This window comes from Otolemur garnettii, unplaced genomic scaffold (assembly GCF_000181295.1).
Source record: "Otolemur garnettii isolate 467f Iridium unplaced genomic scaffold, OtoGar3 scaffold00063, whole genome shotgun sequence".
Lineage (NCBI taxonomy): Eukaryota > Metazoa > Chordata > Mammalia > Primates > Galagidae > Otolemur > Otolemur garnettii.
Window position 1 is genome coordinate 9,247,386 of NW_003852458.1, and position 16,369 is coordinate 9,263,754.

The following is a 16,369-nucleotide window of genomic DNA, read 5'->3' on the forward strand; positions in this document are numbered from 1 at the left end:
TGTCCCCCTGGGTAGAGTGCTGTGGCATCACAGCTCACAGCAACCTCCAACTCCTGGGCTCAAGCAAGTCTCCTGCCTCTGCCTCCCAAGTAGCTGTGGGACCACAGGTGCCTGCCACAACACCTGACTGTTTTTTCTGGTTGCAGCCATCATTGTTTGGCGAGCCCGGGCTAGATTCGAACCTGCCACCTTAGGTGTATGTGGCTGGCGCCTTAGCCACTTGAGCCACAGGCACCGAGCCTAAAAGTACAAGTTAATTGGAGAGATATAGCATCTCTTGTTCTAAGAAGACATCTGTGGTATTAAAAATTTCTTTCTTCTTTGGCAATCCTCATTGTCCCAATAATTAGATCTCTGTGCATTGAGTAACTGGACCTAGGCTAAACCCTCTTGCAGTTTCAGCAACAATTGGATGCTATTTTGTTATGGTATTAGGCTATGATTTTTATAGAAACCACATGGAAGTGGCATTTAGTTATACAACTACAACTAAAATAAGAAATACTGGTTTTACATATACCCAGGAAAAGCATAATTCTTCATATTAATGTCAAAATAAGTTCCCCAAACCATGATTTTTGTGTAATTCCTCTGTTGAGAAACTTTCAGTGGTTCACCATTACCTCCAGAATACAGCCTACATTTTTTAGCTTGACAATACTATATAAAAGAGAAGCTTTCTGAGCACATTTGTTACTTTTAGTGAAACACAAAGATGTAGTGTTTGTGAACTGTGACTGTTATCATGGTGATGAACTATGACATCAAACTTTATTCATAAATTATTCTTAAATCAAAAAAATGAGACTGGATAAATATTATATTTTTTTCCATTTATAAAATATTCCATATTTAGAAGTAATTATGAGATGTGAAATTAGTGAAGTTCAACATTAGGCATGTCTGCCATGTAACAGGCTTTGTACAGTTTCAGGAGATACATAAATAACAGCAATTTAGAGCGACTGGAACCAATTGCTTTTTCAGCAATTTTCTCTTTCAGCTAAGAGTATTGTTGAACTCACCAATTATTCTCCACTGGTATGTAAGTTGATAATTTAAAAATGTTAGTGAGAGAAAAGCCTTGGGATTACTGGGGAAATATCAACCTTGGACTAAGCTAGGAGTAGATTCAAACATTAGTGAAGGGAGCCAGGAAAAACATATAAATAAACTGCCACTTCTGTAGGATTAAAGGAGTGAGAGAGGTAGTTTTATGTAGGTTGTGGTCAAAGTTAGAAAGCTTATAGTTTAGGATATTGGAGGACAACATCTTTTTAATTTTACATATATAAATATATTTTAAATTACAAAATTAAGACAGGGTCTCAGGTGTTGCCTAGGCTAGCCTTACACTCCTGGCTTTTGGCCCTTCAGAGTTCTGGGATTACAAGTAGGAACCACCATGTCCTCCCAAGGAGGACAACGATTCGGTGATTTCCGCAGTGTATCTATAGAAGGCTGATAAGAGTTGAAGGTCAAGGCTTTAGTTGAGGCTGAAGAACTGAGCATAAAATATTAGAAGGGACACTAACATAAAGGATTGCTCACCAGATGGTGAAGAGGCAGAGAGGGACAAGCTGCTCAATTGTAATAACATGATGATATCTGATAGAACTTTCTGCAATAATGGAAAGTTCAATAGCTGCCCTATTGAATGTGATTAGAGTCTGGCTATTAAGATTTGAAATGTACCTAGAGGCAAAATCATCCTTTATAAAATTAATAAAGGTCCACAAAGCGGGAACTGTAGTAGGGGAAAAAATACATACATTGTTCCCTAGATTGCTTTGCTATAATTGCTTACCTCTCAAGAGTCATATGAGAGGTCTTATGAGGTCTTATGAAACCTCAGGCTGGTCTTGGAGATATCTTCCAGGCACTGCATTCCAATGGAGTGGCTGACCCACCCCGAACAGTGGCTTATACCGAGGAACTGGCTCAAATGGTGTTGTGACCCTCACCCAAGAACTGACTCAGTGAAAAAGGCAATTTCTATACCATTATGGTTCTTCCCTGAACCCAGACAATTAGAAAACCCAGATGCCTAGCACTTTGCCCACCAAACTGTCTTTAAAACCCCTCTCTCCCAAATTCTCAGGGAGAGCTGAGAACTTCTCACTTCTCATCACTTGATGCCTGTGTCACTAAACTCTTTCTCTGCTGTGTCCTCCACTGTTGAAGTCTATTGGCTTCCTCCTGAGCAGTAGGCAATGAACCTGGTAAGGCTGTCACAGAGCAACTGAATTATAAATATTATTTAATTTTAAATACATTTATCATTAGCCATATGGGGCTAGCAGCTCCTATCTTGAACTGTGATTTATCTAGGGAATATAATATATTACCTTGATTTACAATGGTCCATCTTGAATTAATATCATACTACTTTATATATACCGAAAGAATCTTACAACAGTATAATTTCCCTTCTCCTACCCTTTGGTGATACTTTTGTTGCATAGTTTAATTCTTCATACATTATAAAAACCATGATATATTATTTTGCTTTCAATGTTCAATAATCTTTAAAAGAAATTAAGAAAAATTATCTTTCACATGTACTCATTTTTTCCATTCTTTTCTAGTACATGCAAATTATTTTCTGTTATATTTTCTTATCACCTGGAAAGGCATTTGGTTGCTTATATATATAGTCAGTTTCAGTTCATATGTAATTCTAGTAGGTCCCTGAAACCCAAGTATTGAACAAAACTACTAGGTGTTTTCTAGCTTTTCAAGTTTATCTTTTCTGTATCTTACAAGAAGTCCCATGCAGGAGTATTTTTGGATTAAATGATTTATTTTCTCATTGGAGTTCTTCCATTTGCAATCAGTTGTGGCAGCCCTATTGTCATTAAATGCTTTAGTAGTACTTTCTTTTTTCGAGTAAAATAACTTTGCCTATTCCAAAAGCCTACCACTCTACCAACCAATACCCAGAAGAGGCAATTGGTCCCAGGGAAGCAGTGTAGCTCTTTGATCACTAAGAAGAGCTTTTTTCTCATTAGAATTTTATTTACTTAGACTTCTTTGTATCTACTGCTCTTTGGTGTCTTAAAGTGAAGTAGTATAGGAGGGGGAACTTTGACTATCTTGAGACAAAGTTTACGTCTATTTACAATACTGAATAAAACCTTTGAAAATGAATAATACCCAGCTTCACTAGAAGGTAGTCCCTGGATTCTTTAACAGGACTGATAACCATTGAAGCAGAGGTCTGCTGTCCCCAGTCCAAGGCAACACACACTGTTTGCCGTCACAACAGCAAAAAGCCCAACATTGTTCACTTATAGATCTTTTTTCTCATTTTAATTCTAAAAGTCATGCCCAAGGGTGGAGATGTAACATGCTAACGAGATGTGCACGATGTGAAGAAGCATGATTGCTGGCTGGACAGCTGCCAATACCACCCACCTCTTCATGCCATGACTTCCCTGCTGGTGTTCCTACCCTTTAAAGTTTCCCCAGACCTGTGTTTGGAGAACCAGTCTGGTTGCTTTTTAACCAGGACTGTCTCCTTTTAGTGCAAACAGAAGTCTCCATGAAGCCTTGCCTGTATAAATTTCTTCTTCAGTGGCATGTCAACTTCTGTTGATTCAGAGATGAAGAACTGTGAGATCAGCAACAAAAGTATGAATTTTATTTTATCCTATGGTCTATCTATTGCTCTTTGATGGATTAAAGAAAAGGGCTATTTTGAGTTTATCCTATATTTTCTTATTATAGCAATAATCCTTTGTGATCTCATACATCTTATCTAAAGTAAAAGCTTTGGTGGTTTTTACACTCTATTAAATACTTTATGATTGCTTCAATTTGTTCATTTATTAAAATTCTGTAGCATTACATCTATACATGGTAGCTATACTATATTTCTTAAATTTTTGATCATAATTATTATATATTGTGTTCTCCTATAGTCTGATTTTCCCCATGATCATTTTATTTTTACTGTATAGTATATGATGACTTTTTAAGTGTAATGTATATAATAGAATTTATGTTTGCCTTCATATTCTTGACTTTTGGAATAAGTCTTCAGCAAGTTTGTATATCATATGATATCTGACCCTTGCTAAATTAAATTTCCTGTAATTTTCACACTTTAGTAGCTATTTAGTTTTCTACACATTTGTTTAAGAACTTGGTGGAGGCATATAGCTTAGTCATTGAGTGTGTGGACCCTAAAACAAGATTAGCTGGTTTGAGTTCAGATCTTAACTACATCACTAGATGATCTTGGGCAAGTTTCTTATCTCTATATGCCTGTTTCCTTAATTGTAAAATGAAGATAAATAATAATAATACCTACCTCGTAGGATTTTTATTATGTCTGAATACATAAATATTTAGGAAAGGGACAGGTACTAAAAGGAAAGGTACTCTAAAAGAGTTAGTTTAATAAAAAAAAGTTTTTGTTGTAGAGAATGTGACCATCATCAAAATAAGGTTTTGTCAGGTTCAGGCTGTCTGTGTTCTGGGTTCTCAGTGTGCTCTTGGCTGAAGAATGACCAGATTCACCAAAGTAAGGCAAGTATGAAACAAAGTTTATTAAGGAAGAGAAAGATAAGCTTGCAGAGTAAAGCAAAATATAGGTTTACAGAGCAAGATGCATTTACCATAGCCAATGAAGGAGCCCCTTTATTGTGACAAAGATGGGCCTTGACTATGGCCGGGGGCTCTGTTTCATGCTGTCTGGATTGCCTTACCTCATAGTTCAGCGGTCACTTTGGAACCTTCCAGAAGCCTCTCTGTAAGTCCCTGGGGGGTGTGAACTGCAGTGTAGAACTAAGCTAATGACATGATATCAGCCCTTGTGTTGTTGGGTGTCCCCTACCAGACTCTGTTGTACCTATTCCATGTAGCCTGTGGGCAAGAGAGTCCTCTGTGTCCTTTTGCAGTTGGCACACCACCTTCTGATTGGTAGATTGGTAGGCTAGGTCCCTCTTCCCCAGTTGTGGACAATTGCTTGTGAGAGATTAAGATGGGGCAGCACCAAGAAGAGGGCCCAAGAGGCCAGCCTTTTCTCTTCTTCCCTAGGAGAGTTAGAATGGAACTGCAGGATCAAATGGAAGGTTGGCTTTTTGTTCTTTAAGAATTCTCCATACTTCTTTCCATAAAGGTTGTTATTAGTTTGCAATCCCACCAGCAGTGTAGAAATATTCCCTTCTCTCCACATCCACACCAGCATCTGTAGATTTGGGACTTTGTAATGTGGGTCAATCACACTGGAGTCAGGGAATATCTCAGAGTAGTTTTGATTTGCATTTCTCTGATGATTAGAGATGATGAGCATTAATAGAAAAACATGCCCATAACAGTACATTTGTTAATAGGTGTTAGTTTCTATCCTATTTGATCCTGGGATGTACATATCATTGATGGCATAATGTCAGAGTTTTTAATTTGTTTTCTATTTTGATATAAGGGAATGTTAAAGTGCAAAGTTATAGCTCATTTGTCAAGTGATGCCATAAGTATCAGAAGACTATTCTTAAATCCGGGGAAATATGGCATTACTATCCTTAGATTTCCAGAAGGTGGTACTGTTGCTACATATAAGAAGACAGAATTTATAACCTGAAAATAACCATTTTCATCTTAAATTGTACACTTTTGATTAGACTAGACTTGTAGTAGCATTTTCTAAAGTGTGTTCTCAAGTACAGAGATTACCTTGGAAACAAAATCAATACATTAACCTGTTCTTAGTGGGTTAGATAAAGTTATGCAGGTTACCACAGGATTTCTCAGAGCCTTTAATATGCTGATATAAAACCTGATTCAGAAACAACAATTTAGTGTGGAGAATTTCTCATACTTATTTTACCATGAAATCCCCTTTTCACAGAATATGTTTAATTTTGTTTTTATGGAACAAACTTAGGAAAAACTTTTAGAGGAATTTAAACTTAGTAGAATCTGATTTTAAAATATTGTCACGACAATCCACAGAACAGGAGAAAAATTTGCGAATTCTACAAATGCTCAGGGAAATGTATCTAATTATATAAAGAACTATTGAAATCAATAATACAACATTAAATACTCCAATTAGAAATCAGTAAAGATCTGAATAGACATTGCCAAAGAAGACACACGAATGCCCAATAACCACATGGAAAGATTCAACACCATTAGCCATCAAGAAAAGAAAATGAGGTACCGCTTTACATCCACTAGAACAAGTATATTAAGAAGAGGATAGTAACAAGCGTAAGCAAGGATGTGGAGGAATAAAAAACCACATACTCGATTTTGGGAATGTAAATGATGCAGTCACTTTGGAAAACAGTTTGGCAGTTTCTCAAAATAAGGTTATGTAAATAGGGTTTAATAGGTTAAACATAGGGTTATGATGTGACCCAGCAATTCTCCCAGATATATACCTGAAAGACATGAGAATATTTCTGAACACAAAAACTCATATGTAAATATTCATCTCATCATTATCCATAATAGCCAAAAAATGGACTGAGGAAAAAATGCAGATTCTCTGCCACACAAACAGAACCAGTGTGCTAGCCTGAAGTGCTCAGTAAAATTGTAATGAAGTATGATATGCGGGTACCAAGATAACTACTGGGCCAGGGAAGAGCGCTCAGCACTTTCTTGGGTACCTCAGCCCCCTCCTGCCTTGAAACAGCAAATTATAATACTAAAATCCCTACCTAGTGGGGAATTGTAATATCATTAACATTACATGGGTTGTATGACAACAGCAGGATGGCGGTACTGTGCATGTCTGATTTGTTTCACTGTAAACAAGCAATGATACAATATAAAAGCTCTATATCACACATTAGGAAGGGACCTAAGGCAGCACCACAGGGTGGGCAGATGGGTGTCTTCCCTTCCAAGACAACACTCAACACATGCCCCCAAATGATGCTACTCAAACCACAGAAACTGGACTTGGACACTGTCATCCACCATATTCACCAGACATTACACCAACTGACTATCATTTCTTCCAGACATTGGAGTTAGACCACATCTTGAGAGGAAAAATATCGATTCTCAACAAGCTGTGGGAAACACCTTTCTCCATTTAATTGCCACTCACTCTCCACCCTTCTTCACTGCTGGCATAGATAAGCCTCTGTTAAAATGGGAAGACTATGCCATTAGGTTAGTGTGTAATTTGATTAATTGTGCTGCTTCTTGTTTGAACTATAATAAACTATATTTTGCATTTGAAATCAGACATTTCATAGGTAATGACTTATAGGCATATCTTCTGAGAACATAGAGTGAATCAAATTTCTCTTCTATGGTCTAATAAAAGCTGTTTCTTATCAATAAAATCTTCTTTTCTGTGCAGTAATGATCCATAGATCCTATCCTTTAGCCATTACTGATATGATGGAACTTCAAGTCATGTGTTTGTCCATTTGATCACTGTTTTTATCAAACTGCTAACTCATCAGATACATCATTTTCTACAGGGCATCTACCAGCACAGCTGGGGATGTTATTATCACTGGAGGAAGCCAACAAGAGTGATTCAAAAATTGACTTTTAGAAAAATTACTTTTCTTTGTCCAAATAACAGTGACTTAGGTAAAGAAAAGAAATTGGAAACAAAACATGTTTTTATGTTTTGCTTTCAACACAGGACAATCATTAATTGGCTTATCCACAAACATAGTAGCTATTCGCTCTTGAGTGGAACTACTGCAAACCAAATTCAGCAAATAAAATGTAGACTAGCCTGAATGAATGACTGCTCATGACTCTCCTAATTTGGAGTCTAATACTACAAAATGTATGCTGATGGAGAAGAAGAGTACTATTTTGCTTGTTCTTGTGGCACCAATAAAGTTATGACTCTTTGTTTAATGAAGCAAGCAAACTATAAGGTTGCTAAAAACTTTCAACATGGGGCCCAGGATACCTAGGAGGATCAAGCAGAAAGACGAGAGAAGAATGTGGAAAAATGGGCAAGGCAGGGAAAGTTGAGAAGGTAGAGTGAATGTATGATTGATAAAAATTTTCTTCTTCACTTTGGTGGTGGCTATTGGTGAAAGCCAACAATGGGACTGAACAGAGTTCAGTGGCACATTTTTCTTACATTACTTCTCCCCTCTCATTTCTATATGATCTCATATGTTTATTGAAGAGAGAAGTAACCAAATTGTAGCTTTGGGTACAGAAAGAAATGCAAACTTAAGCCTAGAAGATAAAGTGTAATAAAAAAAATCCACTAATTTACTAGTATGGGGTCACAGGAACATTTAGTGATGAAAAGATATAAATATTACTATTGCTTCCTTCAGACATTGGAGTAATAACATAGAATCTACTTTATATTTGTGAATAATTTTCTAGTTTATTCGTTCCTCATATACCTCATTAAATCTTTAGAGAAATTATATACACAGTGTGAGACTCGTCAAAATTAAGTGACCTGTTCATAGACACCCAGAAAATGACAGAAGCCAGTGCTCAAACTCATATTCTATAGTCACTGGAACACAGCGCATTGGTTACTAAAGGAAGACCTTTATTATCTTTTAATCACAAGAAGAAAAACTTACCTGTACAATGAAAGGGAAAAACAAAATAACATAAGAAACAATTACTGTGCCACCAATGTTGATTCTGTAGATATTATATGACTTAATATGATGCTACATGAAGTACATGCTATCACTATGAATTATTATTGGCAAAAATTTTTAATCTGAACATATTAAGCCTGCAGTATAATGTGTAATATGGGATATAGACTGTGGACAGGAAAACTGGACATAGATCAATAAGTTAGATAACAGCACAGCAAAGCAACAAGACAAATCCAGGAATATTCTACATGAAGTAATTGCCTTGGGTTCTTTCAAAAGTTAATAAAATGAGAAAGAGATCATAATTACAAGAAATTTAAGGGACATAAAAGGAGGTGCAAGTTTGGATGCTACATTTAATATTTCAATGAACAAATTGGCTATATGTGATATTCTTGAGTCAAATGGAAAATGTTGAATATAAACTCAGTTTTAGATGAGATAAAATGTACTGAAAGAGAAAGTAGAAGCCTAAAAAACAGGTTGAGGAAGAGCATGCACCATATGATTTTGTAATTTTATAAAACTATAAAAGTGTGTGTGTCTGTTTAAAGACCTGAGATAGTGAAGTATTGATTTATTAATAATTGCATTTCTCATTTTCTATAGTGTACATGGGCTGTTTTTGTAACAATCATTTCTTTCTTTTTTTTTTCTTTGAGACACAGTGTCACTTTGTTGCCCTTTGTAGAGTGCTGTGGCAGAAATAAATTGATTGTGAAGAGTTTATATGCAGATGGTTATTTATAATCATAAATAGGATCTTATACTCCCATTTACTTCATTTTATATATCTATATTTTTTAGAATAAGCACATCTTCTTCTTCCCACTGTTTCTTGAAAGCCTGAATCATAATCTGTCAGTCCTTCTGAATCTTTGTCCACATGAGTTCTTTTTGATTGATTTAATCATGAAAACAAAACAAAACAAAACAAAGATCAGACAATTTTGGTACATAATCCAGAGAACGTAAAAGTAAATAAACCGAGATTCTTTGTCCTCAAGGAAGTCTCAAATCAAAAGAGAGAAGAAAGTTGTATAGATTTATAAACAAAATTGTTTGCAAAGCAATATAAGTTCATTCAGCAACCATAAACATCCTGTATTCAGTTATTTCAAATATTCAACTTAAAATTTCTTACTCTCATCTGTTTTTCCTGTAAAACATACTCATAAAATATACTTCAGACTTGGAGTTCATTATGGTAGCAATACACCTGGAAAAGGTAACATTGTGATATAAAAGCCCTCATTTAACTTGAAATGATTTTTTTTTTTTTTTGTCTTATTCTACTTCCATTACCTCTAGGCCCAGTTTGGCTTAACCACCCTAAACAAGGTTTACTATGTTTCTGACTGAGTGAAAAAAGCTATTGCCTATAAAATTGCTTTTTGGGGGCCCAGGTTGAGCAGATGGAGGGAAGATAGGAAAACAAGGGAGGACTGAGTCATTTTCAGGGAATTTACTTGAGTTGTTTAAGGACAAATCTAGCCTCCTATTTACTTTCTTCCATTCTGAAACAAAATTGAATTTCATGGAGCTGAAGGACAAAGAACAAAACGTCCTGTTACAGCTTGTATTCAGGTATCAGAGGCAGAAGGTACAGCGAAGGAGTGATTCCTTTCTTCAAACCACATGTGTGATGTTTGGGTGAACTTTTGAGCTTTGCTCTTTCACTCAAGTGTTAACCCAGGCGAGACAGCCTGCAGACCCCAGATGATGATGTTATTATGTGTGTTAGCTTTCAGATGGTGTAACACCACAAAAATGCAAACAAAAATTCAAGGGAAGGTATCTGAATCCTTAATACTTCTATTGTTAACTTTCTCATCCAGGAAAATAAGATAGCTGTAGAGTGGATAAAATAATAGAATTCTGATATTTATGTAAATTGTGACTTACTTTGTATTTTCATAATTCTTGTCTTAACGTGGAGGTGGTGCAGTCTACCTGTCCTTTGTACAGAAACAATGGCCTGCAGTTTAAATCCATTTACCTTTAATGCCTGACTTCAGTTTCATGCAAGAAAATACTACATTTTCTCTAACCAGAAAAATGAAATAACACACAGGAGTTTGTTTATGAATATGCTGTAATCTAAGAATGAACAATGTTTGTACAGAAAAACCAGACCCTTATGATTGCAATCTAAATGAGAGACAATTAGGCTTATTTTTCTTAGAGATTAGTACATTGGGTTAGTTTATAAAGCATTTAAAAAATAAAGTGGAAATCTTAAATATAAATTTAATCTTACTACAATATAACTATTATTCTTCTCAACTTCTGGTACATCACAAATTCCTTGAACTACCAATGTTGATAGTTCCCTTGTACTGGAAAGTTGGATAATGTTTTCAAAGGATTTGATAAAATCTCTGTTCATGCATGCTTATGTATATCTTTTTTCAGATGGAACGTTATCAAATTTCTGAGTTCAGCTAGGCACTAAAATATGTCACAAACAAAAAAACTACACAGAGGTGTGAATAAGCTCCTCGGGAAGGTATTATTATAGAAAATGGCCTTGGGTGGCTCTGTGGCTCAGTGAGTCGGGCTCCGGCCCCATATACCCAGGGTGGCAAGTTCAAACCCAGCCCCAGCCAAACTGAAACAAAAAAATAGCCGGGTGTCGTAGCAGGTGCCTGTGGTCCCAGCTACTCGGGAGGCCTAAGCCCTGAGGTTGCTGTGAGCTGTGACTTCACAGCGCTCTACCAAGCACAACAAAGTGAGACTGTCTCCAAAAAAAAAGAAAAGAAAAGAAAAGAAAATGACCTTGAAGCTTTCTGACATTCACACAAGCCTGAGTGACACTTCAATACAATGTATTTTTTTTCTTGCAGTTTTTTTTTTTTTTTTTTGGCCTGGGCTGGGTTTGAACCTGCCACCTCCAGCATATGGGGCTGGTGCCCTACTCCTTTGAACCGCAGGCGCCACCTACTACAATGTCTTTTTTGCAGCATCAGCATAGTGAAAGATATGGCATATGCCAAGGATATGCAACATCCAAGTTAATTAATGAAATATTTGCTTGTATGCACTTCAACATCTCCTTATGCTAAAATTAATCACACTTCTGTCAGAGAACAGTAATTTCACAAGTTAGCATGCAACATCCTCCTACTTCTGGGTCTGATAGGCCTGTTAGTGAAATCAATTATTCCAAGTTGTTTTATCACCCATTTCTTTCCTCCAGTGTTTCAAACAGAGCATACCCAGATCACACAAAACATACTTACAGAAGCAATCATACCTGCTGAGGTATTTTTTAATTTAGAATAGTATTTTAATATCTTTATTAAATTTAACTTTTACAGTCAGTAAATGTGTCAGTTCTTAATTAAGAGACAAGTAAAAAAATAACATGTGAGAGCAATTGTATAATTCTGTTAAGGTGAACCAAGCAGAAGTACAATAGTACGCATAATTGAGAGGTAAAGATTCCAAGCCTGTTTTAGAGAAATAAAATATAAAATATAGTATGTCACATTTAACTGAATAATAAACAAAATTGTACAATTTCTTGAACATATAGGAATATTAAATAACACGTATATGTTTAAAAAATCATTAGTACTGAAAAGTTTATTTGGTTTTAGCAAATTGGTCACTTGTATAGACTCAAAACACCTGCCTCTCTGAGATGTAGGCAGACTTTTATGCTTCAAATAAAAAAGTGTTAGAATGAAGTAGAAATAGCCATAAGCAGTAATAGCCTGGATTCAAATTCAATTTCTGCTACTTGCAAAAATCATGGAAGGTTTGGACTTCGAATTCCTGCTCTGTAGAATGGGTGGTAGTGGGGTTAACTCTCATTGAACTCTTCAATTCTAAATGGTGCTTTTGAATTTAAAGTTTTAAGGGATATTAAATTCATGTTTTTCATCCTCTTCATCTTACAGATGTGTAAACTGAGGCACAAAGGCACTAATTGATTATCTAAATGAACAGAGCTGGGTATTTTCTTTCTTTCTTTTTTTTTTTTTTTTGCAGACAGAGTCTCACTATGTCACCCTTGATAGAGTGCTGTGGCATCACAGCTCACAGCAACCTCAAACTCTTGGGCTTAATGATTCTCTTGCCTCAGTCTCCCATGTAGCTGGGACTATAAGTGCCTGCCACAATGCCTGGCTATTTTTTTGTTGTAGTTGTCATTGGTTTTAGCTGGCCCAGGCTAGGTTTGAACCCGCCAGCCCCAGTGTATGTGGCCATCACCTTAGCCACTGAGCTACGGGTGCCACAGCTGGGTATTTTCAACATTGATTAACAAATTGATGAAAACAACTGATGGAAGTTCGATGCAAAGGAAGATAAAGAGCTTAGAAAATTTCACCCCAAAATATGACTCCTTTTTATAAAAAATATTCTTAAAGATCCTTCAAGACCAAAAAGCACTCGAAGGAGTTTTCCCTCTATCTGCATAAACCGACTGACCAATCAAAAGAAGAATCAATGTCCCTTCTTCTCTCTGTTATCTTAGGATATTGCAGGAAAGGCCATCAAGATGCCCCCAGACCTGGCTCCAATTATTTTGTAATTGACTTGTAAATGACTTGTAAATTAATCAAATATACATATATACAATATATATAATGTGTATATATATTTGATTGTAATTAATCAAATTTGTAATTAATCAAATATATACACATTATATATGTAGTAATATATACATATATTAATTATAATCAAATATATATACACATTATATATATAGTAATATATATTGTATATATGTATATTTGATTAATTACAAGTCAATCTGTTTCCCCCCACCATGGAGTCATCTTCCCTGGCAACCATTTATTATCCCTAAACAGAATTACCTATACTCTTCAAATTTCTCTTCTCTAAAAGGCATGCATAAAAATATCTGGACTTCACTGAGATACTGATCAATTACTCTGTGATTCTTCTTACGTGCATGGCAAATAAATCTCTCTCTCTCTCTCATTTACTCTGCCTTGAGAGTTGATCCCAGAGCAGACTTTTAGGGGAAATAGCAAGTCTTCCCTTACCACTGCCCCCCCCCAAGGAGATGCTTATCTCTCAGATCTTGTAACTCAAAACATTCATCCATTCCTTTCTCTTGTCATTTTATTTTAGAGTAAAAGGATCAAGTATCAAGGAAGAGAAAGGCAAAGGAGAGAAGTTACAGGAGAAGAATGTGAAAGATAATGGAGAGGATTTATCCTCTGATATAATATAATGTTGAAACTCCAAGAAATTGAAAGAGTCTCACTTTGTTCTCCCTTGTTTAAAATCCAAATTATAAGCTTTATTTTCCTCTTAAGTACACTTTCTTATCTCGAAAGCCAATTAGAGTGAAAGGCTATAAGTACATTTCCAAACCATTTTCAGATTTTTGAAAGTGTTTTAAACAAAGATTTATACTTTTTCTTTCTCCGCAAATTCTTAAGTGAGCTGATATTCTCTATCTACTGGAGAGGAAAATGCTCTTCTCATTCTAAGCCCTCCATCTTAAATTTTATTGAATCTTGGCTAATTTTACAAGGATAATGTTCTCAACTGTCGAAAAATTTTGCTTGAGTATACTTTTGGCATTATTTCATTCTAAGGAAGAGTATTTCCTCCAGGCTTCATTCCAGCTGCATAAAAATTAACCAAATAGTCCATCTGTGTGTATAACCTCTTCCTCACCACTAGGAGGTGCATGAGGATTTGCAAACAAGTCGTCTATTTTATTCCTATTTTAAAGAAGTCATGTTGGCCAAAGTTCTAGCTAGTGTTAGCGCTACTCTTCTTCTACCACTCAAGTAAGCTTTTTGAATTTTCCATTCAAAAAATATCAATGACCCTCTGTTGCCTATCAGTAAATTCTCAACCCCTTAGCCTGGAACCCAAGGCCCTACTTGATCTGACATTTGACAAAGAGGCCTTGCTTCTCCACTCCTCTCTCCATGTTAGGTACTGTCATGTTAATTAGTGTTCTCAAATGGTTGTCAGGAATTCAAGACCAGCCTGAGCAAGAGTGAGACTCGTCTCTGTTAAAAATAGAAAAATTAGCTGGGAGTTGTGGTGCACCCCTATAGTCCCAGCTACTTGGGAGGCTGAGACAAGAGGATCTCTTGAGCCCAAGAGACTGAGGTTGCTCTGAGCTATAATGCCAAAGCACTCTACCCAGGGTGACAGAATGAGACTCTGTCTTGAAAAAAAAATCACAGAATGATAGAAAATATTTGAACTACCCATCTGACAAAGGCTTAATAACAAGAATATATATGTGGGGTGGCGCCTATGGCTCAAAGGAGTAAGGCACAGGCCTTATATGCCAGAGATGATGGGTTCAAACCCAGCCCCGGCCAAAAACTGAAAAATGTATGTATATGTGTATATATGTATATATATTGAGTTGTTGGATCTCTATATATACATATGTGTATATATGTATGTGTATATATAGAGATCCAACAACTCAATATATATACATACATATATTCTTGTTATTCTTTGTCAGTTTGCAAATATTTTCTACCATCTCTCTTTATATATGTGTGTGTATATATGTGTATATATGGAGGAAGGGACACCCTCATACACAGTTGATGGGAATGTAAATAAGTACAACCATTATGGAGAACAGCATGGAAGTTCCTCTAAAACTAAAATCGAACTACCACAGGAGTACCACTGTTAGGTATATATCCAAAAGAAAGAAAATTGATGTATCAAAAAGATACCTCCTCCCATGTTTATCACAACACTATTTACAGTAGCCAAAATTTGGAATAAGCCTAAGTGTCCATCAATCTATGAACAGATAAAGAAAATGTGTTACGTGTACACAATAGAATTATTATTCAGCCATTAAAAAAATGAAATCTTGTCATTTTCAGTAACATGATCAGAACTGGAGAACATTATGTTAAGTGAAATAAGCGAGGCACAGAAAGACATATCTCGACTGTTCTCATTCATATGTGGGATCTTTTTTTTTTTTTTGCAGTTTTTGGCTGGGGCTGGGTTTGAACCCGCCACCTCTAGCATATGGGGCCAGTGCCTTTGAGCCCCAGGCGCCGCCCTCATCTGTGAGATCTTATGGAGACAGTAGAATGTTAGTTACCCGAGGTTGGGAGGGATAACAAGGAGGTGGGAAGATAAATAATTAATAGGTGCAAAAATATAGTTATATCATTGCATGAACAATATTTGATAGCACAGCAAAGAGACTTTTAATAAAAAATAAGTTATGGTGTACTTTACTAGAATAATGGAAATGGGATGTTCCTAATACAAAGAAGTAATAAACACTGGAAGTGATTAACAATCTAATTACCCTGATTTGATTATTACACATTGTATGCTTACATCAAAATATTACATATATCCTATAAACATGTACAACTATTACTTACCCACAATTAAAAATAAAAAATTTTAAAAAGATATAATATCAAATAAGCAACAATTATTGGATTCCCTTACTTAAATTTTATTAATAGTTATTTGTTGCTTGAAATTAAATTATTATAAACTAATAAAATTAGTAAACAAAATATTGGTCCAGATAAATATTACAATTTAAATCAACAGAGTTACATGATAGAGAGAAACTATTGTGGGTATTCTATCACTTAGAATTGTATCTATCAGTAATTAACAGGAAACTTAATAAACAGTGGCTTGGGCTTAGAACCTGTGGCTCAAGTGGCTAGGGCACCACCCCTCTGAGCTGGTGGGTTCGAATCCAGCCCGGGCCTGCCAAACAACAATGACGGCTGCAACCAAAAAAATAGCCGGGCATTGTGGCAGGCACCTGTGGTCCCAGCTACTTG